Source organism: Syngnathoides biaculeatus, chromosome 9 (assembly GCF_019802595.1).
Source record: "Syngnathoides biaculeatus isolate LvHL_M chromosome 9, ASM1980259v1, whole genome shotgun sequence".
Taxonomy (NCBI): domain Eukaryota; kingdom Metazoa; phylum Chordata; class Actinopteri; order Syngnathiformes; family Syngnathidae; genus Syngnathoides; species Syngnathoides biaculeatus.
Genome location: NC_084648.1, coordinates 17,001,692 through 17,027,469, shown reverse-complemented (window position 1 = coordinate 17,027,469; position 25,778 = coordinate 17,001,692). Strand labels below are relative to the sequence as shown.

Genomic DNA, 25,778 nt, shown 5'->3' with positions numbered 1-25,778 from the left:
ATTGGGCAGTTTCCCCACTTCGTAACGTCTGACTGAAATGTCCTCAAAGGAGTCTCATTTCCTACGTTTAGGAATTTCGATGTCAAATTAGCTGTTAGCCGGTTTCAGACATTCTGAAATATAGAAAACAAGACTGCTCTTTTGAGCAATTTCACACAATTTGTCATTCCTGCGTGAAAATGCTTTGGCGTGCACTCTTGTCGTCTACGTTTCAGAATATCTCTGGAAAATTGACCCCAAGCACGGTCTCATCTTTCGCATTTTTTTGAACGTCTGTGTGACATTGGTTGAAAGAGTAAGTCTCTTTGTCCACATTTCGGAATATCTGTGTCAAAACATTTTTTGGAATGTCTGTATGAAATTGTGCCATAAGCAGAGAAATCACTTTGCCGCATTTTAGAATGTGAAAATGTCGTGGAATGCCTCGTTCTGTTTTCCAAATTTTGGAAATCGTCGGTCTTGTTTTCAGCACTTCTGGAGATCAGTGTCTAATTATCTACTAGTGCACAGAGCCAAATATCTGTGAACTTATCAGTCTTTCGTATTTCAAAAACGTCATGTGAATTTGCAGTCTATATTTTCTCGATTTTGGATACACTATCCAAGTTTTTTTTTTTTTTTTTTAAGAGAGTTGTGACCTTCAGTCGGCAGCTTCAGTGAAGAATTGAAAACTGGGGCTTCTACTTGGGCACGATGTACTTATACGCTGTTGTGCAGCGCTAATCAGGACAGCACAAAGACTTCTTTGTTGCCAACTGTCCACACAATTAGGCTTATTGAAGCAAAGGAACACAAAATACCGGAGTCGGCCGGCGTATCTCTGGAGCTTCAGGCAAATCGGCCCGATGACAAAGCCCGCTTTCCCTGGTTCGGCCTTTGTGACAGGTAAGCGTCACTAATGATAAGACCTTCTTCGGTGTCAGATTGCAGAGGTACGTATCGGCGCCATCGCTTGCGACGCGAGCAGGCAATTTCATTTCGCAGCCGGCGCAGACGTGACAAACCCACCCTGCCAGGACTCCAACACGTAGAGGTGTCAGTCATAACTGAGTAGCAAATGAGTATCGTGTTATTGCCAATCAGAAAATGATCTGTCTGTCCTCTCTCATACATTAAACATCAATCTGTCCAATTACATATACACACACACACACACACACACATACAGTGCGAACCAACCGGCTTCTGGTCACGTACAGAAGTTCCCAGTGCGGATGCTGACGCTTTGACAGCATCAGTGCCGGAAGCGACGTACACTGACTGTCCGTCTATCTATCAGGAAGCCTCCAGCTAATCCGCCGTGACGCGGTAATAGCCCAGATCTTCATCTGCTTCAGAACTGTTCTTCTCCTAGGCAAGCCCGCCGTAGAAACGCAATACAGATTGTTGCAGTTCGGTGGCAGCCTCGACCTTGGCGAGACTTGTAAGAAACAAAGCCACTCATGGCTTTGAACATATTTATGGGACATTGTTTGGAAAATTATTGATCCCGAAGCCAAGATGTTGATCAGACCGTCTGCCAACTGCAATTCTTGGTGTCCTTTTCTTATTGTTTACATAAATAGCCTGCAACGCCATGCTAATGCATTGCAAATTCTTGTTCCCTGTGCCCGCCTTTTAACTTCGAGCAGCTGCCCCTCTGAAGGTCTCTGCACGCTTACTGAGCCCTACAAAGGCTGCTGTCACTTCCTGGAAAATCCTCCGACATGCCTTGATTGGTTTCTGAGAAATATCTGCACCAATGAGAGAAGACAGAACACTCCGACTACATGTCTTATCATGTTTGGCCAATGTGAGGTTAGATTGGCAAATGTCGGGGAACATTTTCGTAAAGTTCCCGATAATTCGAAGATATTTAACTTATTTATAGGGGCAACCTGCAACTTTGTAAAGTCTTGGTTTATTCTCTTGAATTCCTGCAAATTAACTCAAAGAGTTTTCAACTTTGGGAATTTTGCAACTTTTCGTGTAGCTAACGACACGAGCGTTTTTTTCCTGAATGGGTTGTCGTGACTCAGGTCCATCACTTGGCAACTTCGGCATTGGCAGCCGGAAGCCTTGATGGAGTTCCAAGATTCAGAGGCAGTCTGAGGACACACCTTTGCTTTCGGAGCTCTGCTGACTAATGATAGCTGCCGGAGTCCAAGGCATGCGCAAAAATTTCCCTTCAGATTGACGAAAGGCTCTTTGCTGATCTAAATGAACTCATCCAGGTTCGTGTAGTGATGTCATCAGGGATAGACATTTCATTTCTTTACCTAAAAATCATGGTTGGAGTATTTCTCAAGGTCACACAAAGACAAGGCTGCTAAGGTTGTGGGAGGAATCTAGTTTTATCCACATACGAACTTGTGTTCAAAACTAGTTTGAAATGGAACTACACATGGGGCCTCAAGAACTATATTAATGAATAAATTACAGCGATGACATACAAGGTCTGGCATACAAGCGGATGAAAAGTTACTTGGATGACAGATTTTAATGTGTGCAATTTAATTATGAATATTCAAAACATTTAAATATCACTGACGAGGTCCCCCAAGGATCTGTGTTGGGCCCCAAATTATAAATTAATCATATCTGCAATATCTCCAAAGTCTTCAGATGTGTTTTCTTTTCTGATGACACAACTCTCTATGCACCGCCGTCTGACTGCAGTCTAAAATGAATTATAAAGCGGAAAATCTGTTAGATATTAAACAATCACTCAATTTAAACAAAATGATGTTCATTTTTTTGGACTGAGCTAATACAAAACGGGCAAAAATCATAATCAATTCGACTGAAATTGGCTTGAGGACGTGAGGAAGAAGACGCAAAGACGTGGAAGACCTAGGTGCAAGGAATCCAGTCCAACAACCGAGAATCCAAATAACAAAGAAAACCTCGAACTGGAAACAAGACAAAATGGGGCACCAAGAGACAAACGCATTGGAATGGACAAACACGACAAGGGCGTTAAATACATAAACATTGACAAGACAACGAGGAACACCTGGAAAAGACGCGAGTGGCTGGAGTGAGTAAACAAGAACGGGCGGACAGAATGAGCACACAAGACATGGAAAACATGGAAGACGGAAAACATGAAACATAGACAATGACAGAACTACAAAGTGTTGCATGTAAATGAATTCCTTGGAGTATTCATCTATGATCAGCTACGTTGGAAGTCTCAAAAACCGTCGCTATTCGCTACGTCGTTTTATTTGAATTAAAACAGCTCAGGCAGTGTCGCAATTTTTTACGATTTCGCAACAGTAATCAGAAGATTTTAAATGTCGCAATGTCCATCCACCCATTTTCCTTTGCCGCTTATCCTCACGAGGGTGGCGGGGAGTGCTGGAGCCCATCCCAGCTGTCAACGGGCAGGAGGCGGGTGGGGTACACCCTGAAATTGTTGCCGGGCCAATCCCAGGGCACATGGAAACAGACAACAGTCTGCCTGCTATTGTTTCATTTCTTTTATTATATGAGCAAAAAGTCTGGATTTGGATTGTCTGTGTATGTTCAATAAAATCCAATTAAAATAAATTAAGTAAACAAGGCTGTAGATGGATCAGTACTGGTATTATTTAAAAAGCTAAGCTAGTACAAACTTTAGTTTAATCGTAAAAAAAAAATTTCCCCCTCAAACCAAAAGATGCGTGTTTAGCTACTTCCCAATTCCCCCCCACGAAAATCACAACAGCACAGTATCATGTAGAAAGCTCATCTGGGATCAATGGTCAAATTTGTTTTTTTACAAAGATGCGAACTTCCATTCCTTGGTTATTTCAAACAGAAAGATCCCCCAAATGCCACAAAATCCCTTTTCGGCGACTTCCCGATCTGGAAAATCCCATTTTGTGCGCTCCCCATCGTCAAAGAGGGACACGGCTGCTATCGTTGGAAAGCTCGGGCTGGGAATTGGTGCCAAAAGGTGCTTTTATGACTATATACGTTCTGATTTCAGATTGAACGAGGCTTTCGAAACCCACCAAATCCACGATCGGCTAGCTCCCCCAGCCCCGTCTCCCAAATCCCAGTCCTGGCACTTCTCAAGGACACGGTGGGTATTGTTGGAACACTCACACCTCTGCAATCTGAGAGCTATTTACTTGATCCGTGCGCAGTGTTTTATTTACCTTGGTCAGCTGCACTATGGCCCCGGTCTCATTATGACCTCCCCCAAGGAGACAAACGCCAGCCAAGAGCCTAATTGGACATTAGCGACGAACTAAGCGAAAGCCAAAACACCTTCTATCTTTAATCCCGGCCACTTTCATTTCATTAACGGCGGCTCCGCACCGAGCCAGCGACTCGGCTGTAGTAAGGCCGAGGGAGAAGTTCACACTTGGCTGAGTTGAAAAAAAGCGGATGAGACGGCCACCTTGGCGCGTCTCTGCGGGGATGTTGTTTCGAACGCCGCTGAGCTGTCTCCTTCCGCTGGACTGCGCCGCATCACAACATCGTTAGGCGGGCCGTCCGCCGCCGCCGCCGCCGGGAGTCGTGCTGTTTTTTCCGCCGCGGTGACTCCCGGCGATTGCGCCGATCGCATTCCCGACGACTCCGGCTACTCGTTTCTGGTTTAACGTAGTTTTAGTTGCGGTGTTGTACATACTTCGGACGCAATTGAGGGAGTTTCAAAATAAAAGCTGCAGTTGTTATGTGCTAAGCCTTTGTTCAAAACCATTTTCTAATAGAATCGTCCAGATTTTGGTGGCCAAAACCAGTCGGGGGAAAACACTGATTGAGGAAAAAGGTTAGGCATTTATTTGTGACTTATTAATAACTTTTTTGATCAAATAGAATAAATGGCGAGAGCATTTACTTATTGGTGCAAAAGAGGTAAGACAAAAATGAGATATTAACTTATAGTGTGGAGCGGCACTCGTCCACTAAAAGGTGAGACATTTATAAGAGGGGAGGAATTTATTTGTATTTTTTATATCATATTTTCTTATTTAGTGGTCAGGGGCATTTTATGCCGTCAACAGTAGACGAAGGAGGAGTCGATTAGGAACGATATGTCTGTTACGAGGGAGTCATCAAAGTTGGGAGAGAGTAAACTTTTGATTTGATATCAAGCAGGTTTCATAATTATTTCTATTGCCATTATTAACCCGGAAGCCATTTTGCTCCCAACGTAAGGCTAAGCTAACACGCGTTTAACGCAGTCGTGTTGCTCTAAAACAGGGGTGCTAAATGCGTCGACCGCGATCGACTGGTCGATGAGTTGATCCCGACAGCGTGCCGTGAAAAAAAAAAAAAAAAAAAGACAGCCATATTTTTCTGACCTTTAGCTCACCGCGCATGTGCAAACAACAACACTACAGGAACAGCTACAGGAAAACACGCTAGTCGGCGAGTTCCCCCCCTATTTTAAGCCCTCGCTTAAGAAATCTTATCAGACGTGAGTATGGATGCTAGCATAAGAAGAAAACAAAAACATATCACTTTCATACGGAATGGGAGGCGGTCAACTTTTTAACGATGTCATTTTCAAAGCGCGTTTGCCTCATCTGCCAGCGGAGTGAAACGTGGAGCGGGCATTTTCGAACCGTTTATGGAAAATGCAACGCCGACATTCCGCCGAAAAAGCGAGCCGAGAATGAGAAAAGCGAACGAACTAAAATCGCAATTGGCCGCACAGCTGTCAATTTTCACACAATATAGTTTAACAGCGAAAGCCGCCACCGAAGCGTCGCTTCGGGGTTTGTCACATCATCCTTAATAACAAGAAGATCATCAATGTGAACTCAGGTAGTTACAAAAAATGTTTATAGTTAATTATGTTGTGTTGAGCAATATTGGCTCATGCCGTTATGCAAGGCACACAAACGTACATTTACACATAAAGAATCCTCAATATACATTAAAATAAATGTTTTGAATTTTTGTAGTGGGTAGATGTTTGTGACTTGGTCATTATATTTCATCGTTGGTCATTCTAAAAAAAAAAAAAAAAATTCAAAAATACAGAAGACATTACCCCCCCCTGGTCAATCGCGAGAGGCTGGCTGCTTGAAAAGTAGATCTTGGGGTAAAAAAAAAATAAAATAAAATGAAAAAAAATTTGGGGCACCCCTGCTCTAAAATGTCCTTTTGAACGGACTTCACTGTCTTATAAGGTTAAAATAAACTGCACAGCCTAAGCAAGCAATAATGAAATGAATCTAAGCAAAATTTTGACACTTTACTAATGAGCTCTGCATTGCATTATCATAATAATAAAGCAAAGCAAAGCAAATGGATTTGTATAGCGCATTTCATACACAAGGTAACTCAATGTGCTTTACGTGATTAAAGCCATTTGAAAAGTTAAAATAATGATAATAATAATAATAATACCCACCAGTCAATTCTAGTGACCAGATTAGATATGAACAAAAAAGTAACACCTTTCACCATTTTCATCAACTCCTTTTGGCAGAATTGACAGCAGAAAATTCTCGTCATGCATGTTAATGTGTAGAAGGGGGAAAAAAAAAAACCATACACCTCAGATATTGGAATACATTGAAATAGTGTGGCGGGAATTTATATGTTAATGCGTTCTGTATATAATGAAAATGTCGGTGCTGGTTTCCGAGAACGTCTGGAGAGTCTGAAGATGGCGTACGGTGTTTGTGTGTCGGGCTGTTTTAAAGACGAGCAAAGCCTGAGCTTCTTCTGACAACTTGGGGGGGGGGGGGGGGGGGGCTTTTTTTTATAGTACAGTGGGGGCTTGACTGAGCCAACTTGTGATTTTTTTTCTCGCGGGCTCAAACTCGGGCTAATGAGCGCCGCATGCGGGCGGCGAACTCAAATCAAGTCACTTCACAATAGCAGCAGCAGGTTGGCAATAAAAGGGAACAATTCTTCTTCTTCTTCTTCAAAAAAAAAAAAAAAAAAGGTTTCCGACTGTTTAATGCCGCTCTAAGGTGAACTTCACTGTCAAACTAAACGCTGAAGAAAAAATTACTTCACATTAGATACTGGAAAAAAAAAAAAAATACATAGCTGTGCGTCAGGAGAATGCGTTTAGCTTAAAGCTAATATTTGGAAAACATGCTAGCGCTTAGCATCAATCATTGCAATTTTAGGAACCTTTAAGTAATGGATATTTAATAGATCACAAACAGTGGAACATGTGTACATGATATAACATTACTCAGAGGCACTGTATGAAAATGTCTGATACTGCAGTATTTTACTCACAGTAGCAGTTGAAGTATCTTCTTGATGTGTGTCTTCATGGCTGGATTATACTATAAAGTACTGTTTTGGGCGGTACGGTGGGGCAGCTGGTAAAGCATTGGCCTGACAGCACTGAGGACCCGTGTTCGATCCCGGCCCCGCCTGTGTGGAGTTTGCATGTTCTCCCGTTGCCCGCGTGGCTTTTCTACGTGCACTCCGGTTTCCTCCCACATCCCAAAAACGTGCAACATTCATTGGACACTCTAAATTGCCCCAAGGTGTGATTGTTTGTTTGTCTCTATGTGCCCTGCGATTGGCTGGCGACCAGTTCAGGGTGTACCCCGCTTCCTGCCCGTTGACAGCCGGGATAGGCTCCAGCACTCGTCGTGAGGATAAGCGGCAAAAGAAAATGGATGGATGGAAGTACTGTCCTGGATCTTAATTCTATTTAATTGTTGTTTTTGTTCACTTGTTTTATTATTTTTATTCATCTCATTTATTTTATTTGTTATAAAGTACAGGATTATAGAGGGCTAACATTTTATTTTCATTTAAAAGCGGGAATAAATTTAATAGATGAATAATAAAACTCGGTTGGTGTTTTCAACGGATTTAGGATAACTTTGCATCGCTGACTTTTGTTTCGTCCAAATTCGGTTTTTATGGCAAGTTGTTAACAGTTTATAAATTAAATGTTACAGACTTTGCTTCCTGTAAGTTGAAGTGGAAATGAAGTACTTTTTTCATTTAACGTCATCCATGTTCAATATTTAAAGTATGAACCTCCATTTTTTTGAACCTCTAAAGGAAAAAATGCACGTAGAGGTAAACAAAAACGTGGCCGCAGTTCAAAAAGTTGACCTTTTTTTTTTGTGTGTGTGCACCTTCAGTTTTGGTTTACAGGTTAAGTTTTGCATAAACTGAATTTTTTAAAGTGTCCGTCAAATGTTTCCCGCATCTGCGCGGCAAAGCGTTCTCATGAGGTCCTGTGAAATCCACGTCGGCCAGACACGACGACTGCGCCACATTTATTCCGCGTTGTTTTTACAACGCGGGAAAGACAGTTTATCCCCCTTTGCGGTTCCGACTGGATTTGAGGCGTGTTGCCTTTCCGTGAATGAAGCCAGCTTTCGTCTCCTCGCCTTATCAGATCTATTTCCAGAAGCCGCAATCCACGCACACGCGCCGGCACGTACGACACGTTAATAATAAAACGGCAAACACTGGAGGGCCGCAGCTGTCCGCGGCCCGGCTCTATTACTCGGATCAGAGATGCGGGGAAAAGGATGTGGATTTAGGTGTAATCCTTGATGTTGCCCACGCCGCCCGACCTAAACGACCCTTGTGATTGTTGGGAAGTACCGAATCGGAGCAACACGGGAAGGTGGTTGGCGTGTGTTTACGGACGAATGACGACGATATCACATTTTTTTTTTTTTTTTTTTTACATATTCCCTGACATGGGCCATTGAAGAATGTCTTCCCCCAGTCTCAAATTTCGGCCAGAACGAGCCCAGTTGGGCCATCAGAAGTGACTCACGGGCGAAGTCAGCTGACAAAAAGCCCAAACTTTACACGTGAACTTCATTTGACTCTCTGTGAACGTTTGAACGCGTCTCCAACTGTTCAATGTTTTTGTACTTTTTTTTTTTTTTGCCCAACTTGCTGCTCTGAATAACAAATATCACAACAGGTGTTTTTGCGCCATAAAAAAAATTCCCCCCAAAAAAAACACTTCTATGGATTTTTGTGACTTTTGCAGTCTTTTCTGCATCGCTGCTGCAAATTAGCGATGACGCTGTGGCACTCTTAACCCATTCATGGGCAGGGTGGCAATTTTTTTTTTGCCTTATTGAGATAAAAGTCTCCTAACAGGCCACAATCAAGGAAATGGCACTTCTTTTTTCATTTAATGCATAAAACAAAGGGTAAAAAAGATGTACCCTCTTGCGGGATCGGTATGTTACCAGTTCTGTGAAGTTACATACTAGAGATATGTTTATTCATCAATTCTTATTCTAGAACGACACTTACGCATTAATAATACTGATGGATTCGGATTTCGAAGACAAACTTGGTTTCTCCCTTTCTTCTCTTGGAAAACGCTCCATGTGTACTTGAGGCAGCCATGTTGGGTCAGGAAGGAAAGGGAAATAACTCCGTGCTAACTTTGACTTTGACCTCTCCTGATACCAAATTATGGCTTCAGATTAAAACATTTCAATATTTTGATATACTGAAGGATATAATACATGAAAATCATGATGTCCCAAAAATGGGACGCTGCCCACGAATGGGTTAATTAAGCTCGGTGGCTGCAATATATCGCGATATCGTGCAGCACGAAAAGTATTTCCAACCACGATGATTGTGACCAAAATGATTATTATCAACATCATATTGTTCACAAAGACATTTTCTTTCCATTTGTCTGGAGAACAACTTCACTTGCTGATGCACTGTAACACGTGCATCCGACTACTACTTTGACGAACAAGCCTACCGAGACGGGCTACGTAGGCTCCATCGAACGGCGGTTGAAGACGTGGTGGCCGGCTACAAACCGGTAGTCATCCTTGGTGGCTACCCTACCACGAGGTGGACAAAACCAAAATCGATCTTCCGCGGGCCACGAGATCCAAACTATCGCAACTCCGCTCCAGACTAACCCGCATGCTCAAAGATTATATGGCTCGTGTCGACAATACTATCGTCAACCTCAGTCCGGAATGCGGTCGAGGCCCTCACGACATGCTACACATCTTCAACTGCGGAGCGGCTTCCCCTACGCTGACCGTAAAGGACCTGTGGAAACGCCTGAGGGAGCTGGCTGCCTTCCTCGGACTCGAAGTCGACTGAACAATGCGATTGCCTGGCTACAGCAACAACAACGACAACTACTTTGTTGTGCTGTTCACACCCAGAGGCTAAACACAGAAGTAACGATAATCGAATTTAAAAACGGTAAAACTGATCATTTGAAATGTTCTCGGGTATCCAGTTTCATTTCTACGAGACTGAAATCTTCTACTTCTTCGCTTCCACTTTGTTGTAGAGCTAAGTTAGCAACGAGTCCCCAATGAACAGCCAGATGCTCGCGGAATTAGCATGATAGTAGTTGTAGTATTAGCAGTATCATAGATTAGAATGAGTTGTTTTGGAACAGAGTCTTTAATTTAGCTACCTGCCAAAACTGTAAATACACACACAGTAGCTAAAAAAAAAAAGAATGTTGCAATAAAATAATTTACTTCATTTTTCACAAAATATGAAGAATATATGCCTGCGAGTGTCGTTACATTGCCTGTCTGTACGCGTTACCCAAAGAGTTTGTGTAGAGTTGGTTATGTGACGCTAAATCCCACCTGTGATCTGATGCTAATTCTAGCTAGCCCATCAATGGGGTTTACAACTGACTTTTAGCATGAAGCAGGCAAATTCTACACAGATAACGTGTCTTATATTCAAATACAGTATACAATGTGTGTAACTTTTACTTTAATTAATTTAAGAGCAAACTACATCTTTGGCGTCATTAAACACTTTAAAGCACATCCAGGGAGTGTGTGAGTGTCACAAATGCACATACAAACAAACCCTTTTATGCCGGTACTACAAATATCCTGAAAAGCAACATTGTTCAATATAAAATGACGTTATCAATGTTCCATTTTTGAAGCCCTTTAGATTATTGTTTCATATCGTGACATTTAAAATGTCAGGTAATAAATAGCACACGTTTTTCCACCCGATCGCGAGCAGCTGCAAATCACGTGACCGACTTTCTCTTCGGTGATTGGATCGGGACATCCAGTTTTAAAGGGGCAGTAATCTAAAATGGTCTCATGGGCGACGGGTAACACGCCTATTCAACGACTCACATCTTTAACGCTTCTTCTCTCAAATTATGTAACCATCTGAATCCGAAACCCGAGGATGCAACCTTTAAATTAAAAACAAAAACCAAAACTCCCATTCCAGATTTACAGTTCTTGAAGAAAGCAATAAAGTTAAGTACGGCGCAGAGCATGTCGAGGGTACGCACGAGGCGAAGAGCCAACGCGGGCGCTGGCGTCAGCAAAATATGCCGCCGCTGCCATATTAGCGACAGTTTGACAGAGCGACAAGTCAGCAGAAAGCCTTCGCTCCCTGCGCCCCTTCAGACGAGGAATGCTACGTCGCTATTGTCCTAGTTAACCCGAGAGGACAAAGGGATGCCCGGCGGGGGTTGGCATTCGGTACAGTGGAAGATCACTTGTGGCTTACATGCAGGGGGAGCAGCTGGACCGGCGCGAGCGTGTTTGCATCACTGGTACGCGCGATTCACCCCACCCCCCCCGGGTGGGTGGGTGGGGGGGGCGCCGTACAGTGTCCCGCTCACTCTGACCTTATTCTCGCTGAGACCGGAAACAACGCGCTAAAGACGGAGGGAGGTTTTTCGATATCTGTCCGATTGTACTGTGAGTTTTGAGGGCTCCAATGTCAGAGAGTGTAGCCAAAGGGGCAAAAACAGTCATTGAGAATATACTTGGGGAAAGGGAATGGAATAAATGATGCTAAAAGTTCCAGGAGTCTTTTTGTCCTCATGTCCTCCCTCACAACATTCATCAACCTTTTCTTTGGTCTTCCTCTCCCTCCTTTGCCTGGCAGCTCCATCCTCAGCACCCTTCTGCCAATATACTCCCTCTCTCACCTCTGGACAAGTCCAAACCGTCATGGTCCAAGGGAATTTCCAGTCAAACCTCGTCTGTTAGCCTATCCATTACTACCGCAAACAGGAAGGGGCTCAGCGCGGATCCCTGATGCACTCCCACCTCCACCTTAAATTCTTCTGACACGCCTACGACACATCTCACCGCTGTTCCGCTGCCCTCATACATGTCCTGTACTATTCTAACATATTTCTCCGCCACACCAGACTTGTGCATGCAGTACCACAGTTCCATCCATTATCTTTTGCTGCTTATCCTCATGAAAAAAGTATGTTGTATGGCTATAAAAGTTTCTTAATGTCTTAATATTTTATGACGTCACAATAATTGAATAATTTCACAACATTTTTCAAAATGTGTAAAGCCTTGCCTTGTAGTATGATTTGTAATAAATGTTTTATTACATTTCTGAAAATATTTGATGAGCATTTTATCATTTCATTTCATATTCTGGTACAATGTGTGCTACATCAATCACATTTAACTTTTCATATAAATGTCCTTTTAATCTTTAAGAACAGCTTGTACTTAAATACAGTGTTTTATTTGTGTATATAATTGTGAATAATTTACAGTGCCTTCCAATAATTAATATACTTTTTAAGAATATAAACAATCTCATTTTGATGAATTTATTACCAACTATGTTTGTTGGTCAATATGATGGTACTAGAAGAGGTATTTTTTTTTTTTTTTTTAGGTGGTACTTGGTGTCAAAGGTTCGCGAAGTACTGTTTTTGTGTATCCAGCCATCCATTTTCTTTTGCCACTTATCCTCACGAGGGTTGCGGGGAGTGCTGGAGCCTATCCCAGCTGTCAACGGGCAGGAGGCGGGGTACACCCTGAACTGGTTGCCAGTCAATCGCAGGGCACACGGACACAGACAACAGTCGCGCTCGCAATTACACCTTGGGGCAATTTAGAGTGTCCAGTTAATGTTGCGTGTTTTTGGGATGTGGGAGGAAACCGGAGAGCCCGGGGAGAACATGCAAACTCCACACAGGTGGGTCCAGGATTGAACCCGGGACCTCAGAACTGTGAGGCCAACGCTTTACCAGCTGATCCACTGTGCCGCCCAATATATATAATTTTTATATGATTAAATATATAGAATATAAAGTTAAACACACAAGTGCTAATTTCATTATTAAAAAAAAGATTACTTAAAAAAATGGTAATCATGTTTTTTTTTTGGGGGGGGGGGTAAATGGAGGAATGACATTTCCAATTAGAAACATGACTTTTTAAATACACAAATCAATCAGAGCTATGAATGTCGTCATGAATTAATGAAGCTCTTATGTCAATTCATTTACATTTTTTTTCCTTCCCTCATAACCTGTTTGCTGGCCGCCTGGTGACACCTTCAAAGCGCGGAATCAGATTGACAACATGACATCGGACAAGTTTGTCCAGGGGGGTTCATCTGCGAGTCGTGAGTGGACCTGTCAGGAAGTGTCAGACCTCCAGCTGTGGGGGTCCGGCTGAAATCCGGTGTGACACCACCCGTGGTGTTTTGTCATATCGGGTACCTCGCCAGGGAAAGTGAGCGTGTCCGACAGGTACCTTCGCAGAGCAGGTTCCTCGGACAATGTCGAAAATTTGAAGTCGGAGCGACAAACTCCTCTTCTCCGACCTTCTCCAACTCAGCGTCTCGCCTCCCATCTGCCGGTGGATTTACAAATTCCGAGGCGAGGCTGGGGGATACCCCCTCCCCCGGCCCCTCAAGAGTGCATCCCTTCTCCAATTCTTTTCTCTTCACCTCGGTGCACCTGGCTGTCAACCTCCTGATGTTTGCAGATGACGCCACCGTCATCGGCCTCGTCAAAAACTGTGACGAGTCTGCATACTGACAGGATTTGGAGCGCCTGGAGCGCTGCGGTGCGACTGACACCCCCGAGGCTGAAAATGCTCAGTTCCGTGGAAATAATTGTGGACTTTACGAAACATCTTTCACCAACGCTGCCCCTAACACTGTCCAGCTGCCCTGTGTCAACGATCGAGACCTTCAAGTTCCTGGTAATTACAGTCTCTCAAGACCTGAAGTGGGAGAACAACATCAACTCCATCCTCAAAAAGGCCCAGCAGAGGATGTATTTCCTGTGGGTTCTGAGAAAGCACAGCCTGCCAAAGGAGTTGATGATGCAGTTCTACACAGCAACCCTTGAATCCGTCTTGCATTCATCCACCGTGGTTTGGTTCCATGCTGTCACAAAAAGGACAGACTCCGACGTATAGTCGAGCCTGCTGAAAAAAAATGTAATTTACAATTTCTCACGTATCTGTCAGGATATTTCTATAGGATTTCAGCACTCACTGTAATAATCTCGTCACTCTCCGCTGTTTGCATATCTGTTGTTGACCAATTCTCACCACTCATGGACTTGAGAACTACAGTATCTGCACCATTTGCACAATTGTCACTGTACCAGATTACCAGTACTGTATTAATAATTTCAAACTTCTCTAAATTGCGAGAGGTCACTTTCATTGTATTATTAAGATCTAGAGAAATTGTAAAATATTATGGGTTGTTAGAATAGCCTAGCTGTCCCCAGATCCAAGACACTCATCCACATCCTTTTATCCATCTTCATCCCACGGATATCTGCAGTGCTTCCCGTGATTTGCAGAACTTTTTGGCCGCCGTCCAATCAGCTCCCAGCTTGTCCTCGTCTCTCACCACCTGATCCTCGACATCTCAAGCCAGCTGTACCGTCTTTAATATGCGTCGCTTCTGACTGACTGCGACACGGACCGCTAAAAGCAACCAAAAAAAAAAATGAATTTCCCTTATTACTTGTACAGTACTTTCTGTTAACCATATTTCATTCAATAACAAGAGGACCAGTTCATTAGGGGATTACGGTTGGGGTTTTTTGGGGTCATCAAGGTTGGAGTTTGGGTTTTGGTTTAGGGTTAGAGGTGATTTTTACATTCCAGAGGTCAGGGTTGTTTTGGGATTATGCCTGCTCAGGGTTAGGTTCAGGACTGGGCCTCGAAAGGAACTGGCACACATTTGTGTCGATAATGGTCATCTGAACAGACATGGAAACGCCACTGCCCCACTGAACAGGAACCACATCTTTCAACATTCTATTTTTACCAAATAATTGGATTTTTATCCACGTAATCGCCGGGATTTGGTCATGACTGTCACAGACCATCACCCCCCAAAAAAAAACAAAGAACACCTCAGACATTCATTGGATCCAGACGGTACATGCTACGTTTTCAGTCCTCCGAATCAAAGAAAATCACCTCCGAGGCAAAAACTGATATTTTCTCTCGCGGAATCCATACACGCGCAGAATCTACACGCGCTCAAAGGAAAAACATTTAAACCCAACCGTGGTTTGACGGCACTTCGGTTTGAAAGGTGGCAGCAGGTAAACGGAGAGGGAAGAAGCTCGCCTCAGAGAGCTGTTAGACGGCAAGCCTGAGGCGACAGGACCCCCCGATTCCCCCCGACAACTCCGACCTGTCAATCCGGAAGAGCTCCTCTCGCTGTAACCTTGCAGCATGAGCCGCATCCGGGGCTGATAACTTATGCATTTGGAAACCGACAACGCTCAGACCAAGTTCAACCCTGGCGTTCTGAAATGGGAAACGCACGCCAAGTCACACCGTGTCGATTTTTAATAAAGCCAACGCAGCGAGATGTCACAGTCTCTTTTTTTCGTTCTTGCCGATGTTGTTATTGGCAAAGTTTTTAGGGGATTTGTGAAAAGCAAAGAAACATACAAAACTTGACAAAATTTCCGTATCGCTCGCTTACCCACTACTCCCAAATTACTCTACGGTGGTACCATGAGATTCCAGTTGACTTTGTTCCTTGAACACACTCGTGCTGCATTTCAAAGCACTTGAAATAAATGGAAATGTCAATAATCTGTTCCAGATTCAACCCCAATTAATAAAAACATTTTAAACGAGAAAAATAGCTAATCGATGCTAACTGTTAGCCTGCACTATTTCTTACTGTATGCTAACAGACAGAGCCCATGTGGTTGTTTCTAATGCACATCATGCAATTTTATTTTGACAGTAACCTTCAGCTGAGAACTGCAATTAAAAAGCTTGTCGGCTCGTCTTTGAAGAATATTTATCAATTAGATCTAGCATCCAGCTATTCACTTTTTGGAATGTGATTCAATGAGAGAAGGATGACTGCTTGTTACATCCAATGGCACAATTCACGTACTTACTGTCAAAAAATGAAAACAACAAGCCACTGGTTTCTTTTAGGCAGCACATGGAACTTTTTTTAACGACCACCGCTGCTCCACCACACTTTCTTTTTCTTCGTTTACCTTAGCCCCAACACCCCCCCCCCCTTAATGACGTAGACTCATAATTACAAATGTTACAGTACTTACGCAGCCCATCAATGTGTTTTATAATGACCGCGTCCACCGCTGCTGCTTTAGTTAGCAACACAGTCTGGGCAACGTAGAGCAAAGATGAGCTAGACATGCTGCTTATGTTTACGTTCCATATAAATGGAGATAGTTACAAAAAAAAAAATGCTGTTGTTTTAAGATGCAACAACTGTCGGAGTATGCGAATAATCAAAGAAAAAGTGGTTAAACTGGACGAGATTTTCTCTTTTCCGAGTGGGAAAGGCCTGGTCTGAAGCCAAAGTAGAGAGTGCAGGATGAGATGGTGTGTAAATTTTTAAAATCCCACCTTGGGACAGCCTGATCCAGGATGAAAGCACAGACAATACAGTGCACAAAAAGATAGTTCCGTATTTTAAATATTGGAGGCAACATAACATTAACCTTAAAGCGGTTTGAGAGCATCGTCACCCCCCCACACCCCCCAAAAAAAAGTAGATATTGGGATGAAAAAGTCTGGGCACCCCTCTTGTAGAAGTACTGATTTGATCATGATTTCAAAATGCAAAAAGCATGATGAGGACTGTTTAAACCAGGAAATGGGAGTCACAGAAATTGGATTAAACACCTGCTGGGATTTTTCTCCTTGTTACGAGAACCAATTACTGAAGAAATAACAGATACGTGCGTTCATGAGCTCACAGCATGGCTTACTTTTTGGGAAAAGCGTATTTATATAAATAACGGAAAAATCAATTTCACATTTTCGAGTATGTCCCCATGAAAACCTTTTAAGGATCACCCTGAAGGAGCAACGGTACTGAAAAAAAAACTTCGCCGCACTGAGTTTCAATCACTTTTTGCAGCATGTTTTCTTCTTGGTTCAATAACACGAATGAGGGCCGGTTGGCAAAAAGCAAACCTGCCACGCGCAAAATTGCCGAACATGATGAACGGGGTTTTTTCTGGGGGGTGGGGGGGCGTTAAAGTGAGCTAGAGCAAGCAGAATGAGGCCTCACGACGCACAATGGAGAAACATTATATGCTGAAAAACAGATTTCCACGCTTGTCCTCACCCACTACCTGACCCCATCGAAAACATTTCACCCCATTTTTTTCGCGCCGCCTCCCTGTTTTGACGGCCGGGTCGCAGCGTGGCCCGTCTTGAAAGGCCGAGGCTTGGCGGGGGGTCGCGGATTACGGGCTGACCTAGTTAGGAGTGCAGTGTAGCATTTTGTCTTTAAAAAAAAAAAAAAAAAAAAGAATACATGAGAAATTCCGGTTCGAAAACAACAATAAGTGAGTTTGGGCATTTTTTCTGCCTTGTGATCAAAAGTCACATCAGAAATTTGTCTCTGAAAAAAAAAAAAAAAAAAAAAGGGGTGGAACAGTAGGAGACTGGTTGGCATGTGAGTTGAAATCTAGTCTCCGGCCTTCTAATGTGGAGTTTTCATGTGGTCCCCGTGGTAGTGGTTTTGCTCCGGGATTCTGTCCCCACCCCCCGTCACATTCCACAGTCACCCATTCCAGCTACATTGAAGACTTGAAATTGCCCATAAGTGATTAAAAAAAAAAAAAAAAAAGTCTGAATAGTTGTCAAGATGTGCCCTGTGATCGACTGGCAACCAGTTCCGGGTTCGACCCCGCATCTCGCCCCAAGTCTACTGCGACAGGCTCCGGCTCACCTGCACGCCGAAGAAAGCACAACCAGGAAAGAAAACAGATGGGTGGAGAAAAACAAACAAGTAGAAGAGAAGTCTTTGTGGCTTTGTGTCGTATGACTGTGTGTGCGCTTCCTTATGAAGTAGAAAAAGGAAAACCCTCAGGGACGCTTTCTCCAATCTCAAACTGTTACATGAACAGCGTGTTTTATCCACACATTTTCAACGCAATACGCGCCCTTGCTTAACCCTGACCTAAGAGCCCCCTGGTGTTTGTTTTAATGATACCCAATGCTGTGTTTTTCCCGTGTTTGGGTATTAAACTAGCAACCCACGAGGCTCCGAGGTGACGCACCGGGTTATAAAACAAACCGACTTGACTTTCATTTCGAAATCATTTCATTTTACTGATGATTATTTGGATGACTGGCAGTTGTTATCATACGCAAAGTGGAAACTTGCGGTTTTACTGCCAAAAAAACTCTTGACGGTTAAGCGTCCCAGCTGATACTAGGTCTCTGAAGATGATCATGATAATTTTGGATATACAAGCCGTTTCACCCAGTGCTTAGTATCCATTTTTCATGAAAACTAACAAATGCCTCACAGTGTTTTTGCAATACACGGGAGGGACCTGTGAGCCGAAGGGCCCGGAAACGGCCATTTTGCATTCACACAGTAGCTGACAGCAAAAGACTTCCTGCCTCATGTACAGTATTTCTTTACAGTCGTATATCTACTGTACTTTATATATAATAAGAGTATAATTGGTTAACTGAAGAGTTAGGTTCATTTATGCATTTACTGCACATTTACAGAGTTTGGTAAGTTTGCGATAAAGCTGTTCATCATTACTGTTAAAAACTTTCGTCTTTACCATTATGAAAAATGTTTATTTCCACGAGCCACCACCATTTGCTCTGTGAATGGGGAGAGGCAACAACAAATGCATTTTACGAAAAAAAAGGGGTACATGTACAGTATGTGATTTAAGAAAAAGAACATTAAAATACATCTAAATACTCTGCAATTTTTTTTTTTGTTTGCATGTAGTGGGAGGCGTGGAATATTTATGTGTGCAAATGACGGCATTGGTACCACCTCTGCCTCGATTTGAGCCCGAAATAAACCCCGCAATTGATGGTGGAAGTTCCAAAAGATAAATTATTCCAAACTGCCACATAATTGTTGTGTTGTATACAGTTTTTTTTTTTTTTTAAATATTAATTTATTTGGGAATTAGCTGCCAGCAGTTTTTTGTATCATTTTGAATATCAAATGTGTCCCAGTTCGTGAAAAAAAACAAAAGCAACTTTTAGTGTTGCAGTTTGTCCCTTTACTGAACTTCTGTCAATCAAACCCAAGATACTGTCGGTACTGAACCGTCATTTTTAGCGTACCATTACAGCCCCCCCCACCCAATCGCTACCACAACATGTGTTGTGCATGATTTTCTTACACCCCCCCCCCGCCCCCCCCATATTACATACTAGTTAATCAGCGACTCCCCCCATGATTCATAACGCTAACCTGGAGCAGTCCACCGATGGCGCTGTTGGCAACATGATCCCACAAACATTCAATTGTGTGTGAATGAAGCGACATTGTTCAACTACTTGGAGTTCATTGTCGGTAAAAAAAGAAGAAAAAAAGCACGAGACAAATGAAGACAATTCAACATTTTTACCCTTTATGAACAAGCCAATCAGTCATATCCCAAAATATCTCTCTTATGTAATAACTACAAAAAAAAAAGTCAATTGAATCAGAATTGGCCTCGGTTGAAGATAGCGCGGCGCTAATGCACGCGCACACACAATAAACGGCTGTCTTGGACTCCCGTTTTGCAATTAGCGAGCAGCTCGATCCCGTCAGAAGATTGGAAAGATCCCATTTATGTCATTTGTGTCCCAGGACGGCGAGAGTCTAATGAGGAGCAACTGGCGCTCATTACGGAACGAGCACACGCGTACGTGTCGGGCTTCAAGGTTATCGAGGTTAATGCGCGGCGAAAACGAACCTGCGACTCGCTTCCGGAACAAAAATGAGAAGCGGTTGCAAATAAAAAGCTACAAACGTGAACAAGTGAGTCCTGTAACATGGAGTTTAGCCTCCTTTAAGTGGCGGGAATGAACAGAAGCCGACCTGAGGCCTTGAAATCCACACTGGTTTTCATTAGCGACAGTTGGCATCATGAGCCGTATTTCCCGGCCTGGTTATAAACCTCACCCTGTAAATTTGTAAAGGAAATACCATTTGGTACATACATACGCCGCAGCTGTGTACAAGCCGCAAGTGCCCACATTGAAACACGAGATATTTACAAAGAAAGACGGTACACAGAGAGTTTAACGCTAATGCTGCCGCGCTAATGCTCACGGTAGCACCATGCTAATGGTGACGTTGATGCTAGCGCCACGCTAACAGGGCCAGTTAAAAAAAAACAAAACACACCAGTTAAAATCACTGAGACACGGCAGTAACACGCTAGCGCAGCGCTAACAGGGCCGGACCGGTAAAAGTCACTTCCTCGGCACATATTTTCCACCGGTCTCACTCTTACTTTTTCCGCTCAAGTGCCCCCTTTCGACGCTAGAAAAAAATGCACAAATTAGCCGCATCACCGCATAAACCGCAGGGTTGAAAGCGTGCGAAAAAAGTCACGGCTTATAGGCCGGAAATTACGGTACCAGCGACGACAAGCTTGGAAAGCTACTCCTCACAATCACACCGAGGGGAAGCATAGAGTCTCCAATTAACGCATGTTTTTTGGGACGCGGGACGAAACCGGAGCGCCCGGAGAAATCCCACGCAGGCGATGCCGGGATTTAAACCACAGTCCTCATAACTGTGTGGCTAACGCTCTAAACAGTCACGCCTCCATGCCGTCCGTCCACGTTAAAAACAAATGATTGAAAATCTAACGTACGAGTTCTCCATTACCTTGACTATCGTAGCTGTATAAAAAATGCCAGCAGAATGTGTGCAATCACAAAGGAAGAATAAAAAGTCTGCTGGTGCCCATATTTTTTGGAAGTTAATGTGATATGTCAACTTTTGGCTCCCAGCCCCGTATTATGGACAAATTATTGCCGTGGGCCAGTAGGTGAGTGTTATGGGCCAGGTGTGTCGCGCATTGTCGGCACAAGTCAGCCGTTGCGGTGTATCAAAATGTGAACTTTGCAGTTTCCCCTCTCATGGGACGCTGAATTTACTACCGCTTCTGGAGTGCGGAGGAGGGAAAGTTCTTAAGTTCTTGGGAGGATGCACACGCGGCCAGATACGACAGGGAATGCCCGCGTTCTTGAGCTGTTCCTCCCAAGGGGGGTGTACTCGACTTGCGGGTGAGTCAATGACAGATTGTGGGATGCATTTACATGAACGTGAGAAGAGCGACACAAAAAAAGTATTTACTCCTGAGTGTACAGCTGGTAAACGACTGCATCCTATAATTGTCACATCGTCGTTTGGCAACGAAAAACTTCTGGCACACGGGGGACATGTAAACCTGAATGCAAAAAGAGTAAAAAATAAAGGTCACGTTCATCTACTGTAGTATATTATAGGCAGCCGATGAATGACCGCATCCTGTAATCATCAAGGTTATTATACGGGGAAGACGTTCAGGGTCAACCGAGACACGTTTCGTATGCGGGGAAAATATGTTGGAGTGGTTCGGGACATGGATGGGGGCAGCAGAACAGTGGTGAGATGTGCCGTAGGTGTGTCAGAAGAATTTAAGGTGGAGGTGGGAGTGCATCAGGGATCCGCGCTGAGCCCCTTCCTGTTTGCGGTAGTAATGGATAGGCTGACAGATGAGGTTAGACTGGAATCCCCTTGGACCATGATGTTCGCAGATGATACTGTGATCTGCAGTGAAAGCAGGGAGCAGGCGGAGGAACAATTAGAAACTTGGAAAGAATGGAAAGGAGAGGAATGAAGATTAGCCAAAGTAAAACAGAATATATGTGCGTGAATGAGAGGGGCGGAGGGGGAAGAGTGAGGCTACAGGGAGAAGAGGAAGCGAGGGTGGATGACTCCAAATACTTGGGGTCAACAATACAGAGCAATGGTGAGTGTGGTAAGGAAGTGAAGAAACTGGTCCAAGCGGGGTGGAACACTTGGCGGAAGGTGTCTGGTGTTCTATGTGACAGAAGAGTGTCCGCTAGGATGAAGGGCAAAGTTTTTAAAACAGTGGTGAGGCCGGCCCTGATGTACGGATCAGAGACGGTGGCACTGAAGAAACAACAAGAAGCAGAACTGGAGGTGGCAGAAAGGAAGATGTTGAGGTTCTCGCTCGGAGTGACCAGGTTGGATAGGATTAGAAATGAGCTCGTTCGAGGGACAGCCAAAGTTGGATGTTTTTGGAGACAAGGTTCGAGAGACTTGGACATGTCATGAGGCGAGAGAGTCAGTATCTTGGTAAAAATTCCACAAGATCCACGGTGCAGTTTAACAATGGAAGATTTTTGGTCTTCACATGAACGCAAGATGAGTAAACATCCCAACCCAGCCCAGCCAGGATCTCCGCACCGCTGCTCAGCTGATGCCTGGCACGTGTTGTTTGTTTTGCCCTAGTTTCCTGGTGTGACAGATGCTGCGCAACTTGAACGTGTGTTGTCAGTGAAATATTTGCAAACGCTGTCAGCGAACATGAATTGGACATTTTTGTTGCCATCTGTCTCACATTTCACCCTCCTCCCACCCCCAAAATCAAGTATATCAGGAGTTAACACGGAAACTGATGTGTCATTGTCGACCACCAAATTGGATCCCACTCGGTACTAACAGTGCTCAGTTAATCCGGTGTCAGGGCTGAAAAATGACAAAAAACTGATAACCGACCTGCTCAGGGGAGGGCTACCACGAGGCCTCGAGCTACACTAAACGAGCTGTCGCAAGTCATGGCTGTGTTCTACAACAATCTTCTACTGTCTTCATTTGTCTCCGGATGTCTCCGGGGTAAGTGCGACAAAAGGAGAGAACCGGAAGGCTGTGAAGGGACCAACAACAGTAGCACAGGAGCCGGAGGGTTTCTGGCAAAAACTGGCTGCGTCCTTTGCAAGACAACAAGCGCCTCCATTTGTCTAGGGCACAAGAATAGTGTTCCGTTCCGGGACGCTGGTCGACCCAGAGCGACAGACAAAGGCGTACCGATGAGCGGGCTGCCTCATCTGCAAGTATCGGCTGCGTTCTAAGTGACTCCTAACTCGCTCACCTTCACACTCTACAGAATAAAACTTACGGATAGTCGGCTTTCTGGTGAGATTTAAAATGCTACATAAGTTTAAAAACTGAACTGAATTCATCCTGAAATTTGACCCCAAATTTTGACGACACGCAACTGTGGATACGCTTAGGACCGCAATTTTGGAGGTGACAATTCAACGTCATGAAATAAAACATAGTTTTATTTACTCTGGTCTTCGCACGTAGGTGGTGGTCGTTCCTGACGACCACTTTGTCATTGTTTCATGTGATATGCGGATCACGGCCAAACCACCTCCGCGCGGCAGTGATAATCGGCGTGGGGCCGCCCCGGCCGAAGAGGCCGGTGGCCGGCTCCTCCTTCGCACCTATGCAATCCATTTTTCACGACGAACCGGGTCTCTTGGAAACTTATGAAGGGTAAATCCAACCTCCTGAGTGTTCGAGCAAAGTCCGGCAATGCGACAAGTCTGCATTTTAGCTAACACGAAGGAACAACGAGCTACCTTCCCGCAGGTAAAACTAGTTGAAACAAACGGCGCTCCAGCTCGGTACGTCACTTCCTGCTTCTTCTCGAAAACAAATCCCTCGAGAGGATTTTCATGGCGGGAGTTACAAAAAGCCATATACGTCAAAATCATGTTTTGTGGTGAAAAAAACAGCTCGGTCCATACCGGCTGCCGTTTTTTCATTAATGACACCCTAAAAATCATTCATTTCATGACAGCGGCCCTTTAAGAAATGACACGCAGGAGTCACATCATTAACCTCGGCAAAAAATAAATAAATCCTGGCCTATATGTCGCCGCAGTTATTCCCATGTAAAATGGAGGTCGGGCGGTGTGTATGATTACTCCGTGCCGCTTTTGACCCCAATTGACTGGGAATTAGCTCAGCATGTAATCTTCTTACGCTATAGTTAGCATAGCGATGTTTGAAATGGGTTACGCTCCGTTTCGAGGCGCGCGTAGCGTCATCGTAAAGGCCACGGAAATGATGAGGCCCATCGCGCATGTTATTGCCGCGCTTATCGTGGGCCTAATCTCGCATTATTTGTCAGCGGGCGCGTCGGCTTTGGACGTGCTCCATAATTTCCTATTTTAGGGCGGGAACCGCTCGGGCTCGATCTCGGCGGAAGGAGCAGCCAAGGATGTCATATTTGCACGTAATCCCTTGATATATATTGTATATTTGGAAAGGGGGAAAAAAATAAGATCACTGTCTCCGCGTCGTGACATAGTCGTGGAAATCAAGCGAGATCAAATGTCGTGCGACGCACGGCAGAAAAGTGCATGGCGTGTCGACGAAACAGCTGGCAGACAGACGTCAATCTCCCGGGCGCTTGCAGACAATCTGCGTCTAGCCTAAAACGATGTAATGTCCGGCGACGCCGACGGCCAACTGCTGCTCGGCAGACTCGCACGCCGCCACAACAAACTCTCCGTCTTCAATTGGTCTGCAACGCCCTCGCCGTTGGTTCCATAACGCCGGCCAAACACGGCAATCGACAGCGTCGCTCGGCGTTCGTCCTTGTCAAAACACACAATCCAATGCAGGATCTGTCACAAAATCCTTAATTCACAAAAGCTGCTTACGAGTGCACCGATTTACTTTCTTTCCTGAGTTGACCTGTTGCTGGGTCAACCTTTTTTTGCGTTGTGGTATGAGCCAAAATTTAATGGACACTGTCGAGTCTTGATTCGAGCTTACCATACACGTTTTTTTTTTTTAAATCTGGGAGAAATCCAGACGACCTGGAGAAAACCCATTCAGCCGCGGGGAGAACGTTCAAAATCCATCTAGCAAGAGCAGACCTCGGATTTCAACCTATGACCTCTGAACTGCGAGGCGGATGCGCTAAGCCGGGGCCGCAATACCAATGGAGAAAATCCGAGCAATAGATTCAATCCCAAATCCCCTGACTGTGAGGCGTGTGTGAAAACCACTGTTTCACGTAATTACGGTAGGCTCCAGGAAAAATTTAAAGACCTACCACAATTTTTTAGGGGGGAGGCGGGGGGGTGGGGGGGACACCACAGAGGAACTCGATGGGAGACTTCTCGAATGAATTACAATTTGCATCGGTCCGGTTGAAAAGGAGGCGGCACGGTCGAACAACTGGTAAGAGCATTGGCCTCACAGTTCTGAGGAACGGGGTTCAAATCCCGGCCCCTGCCTGTGTGTACCTGGCGTGTTCTCCCCGTGCCTGTGTGGGTTTCCTCCTGGCACTCCGGTTTCCTCCCACATCCCAAAACCATGCACTAATTGGAAACTCTAAATTGCCCTTAGGTGTGATTTTGAGTGCGGATTCTGTCTGCTGGCAACCAGCTCAGGGCGTACGCCGCCTCCTGCCCAAAGTTACCTGGGATGAGCTCCGGCACTCCCGATACACTTGACTTGAGATAAAAAACAATTTATTAAAACAATCTAAATGTTTGTCAAAAGCCAAATGAAAGTCCAAGCTCAAAACATGAACCTTCTCTGCAGCCCTGAGGTACTCTGGCAGGCTGTTCCACAGATGGGGGCCCGTGAAACTGGAACGACGCCTGCCGAGTGTGTGTCCTGACTTCAGGAATAACTAAAGGACCACAGCGCTTGTGAGGAATCATACGGTGAAACCAACTCTGAAAGATAAGAAGGCCAAAGACCGTTAAGGCACTTAAATAGCTGAACAAAAACTTTAGAATTGACCCTGA

At 44.4% G+C, this 25,778-nt stretch overlaps 1 protein-coding gene across 1 annotated transcript in view; it reads right to left on the bottom strand.

Moving 5' to 3' along the window:
* The window catches only part of mtnr1aa (melatonin receptor 1A a), a 54,146-nt gene that overhangs the window by 2,656 nt on the left and 25,712 nt on the right, over positions 1–25,778 (bottom strand). The window lies entirely within an intron of this gene.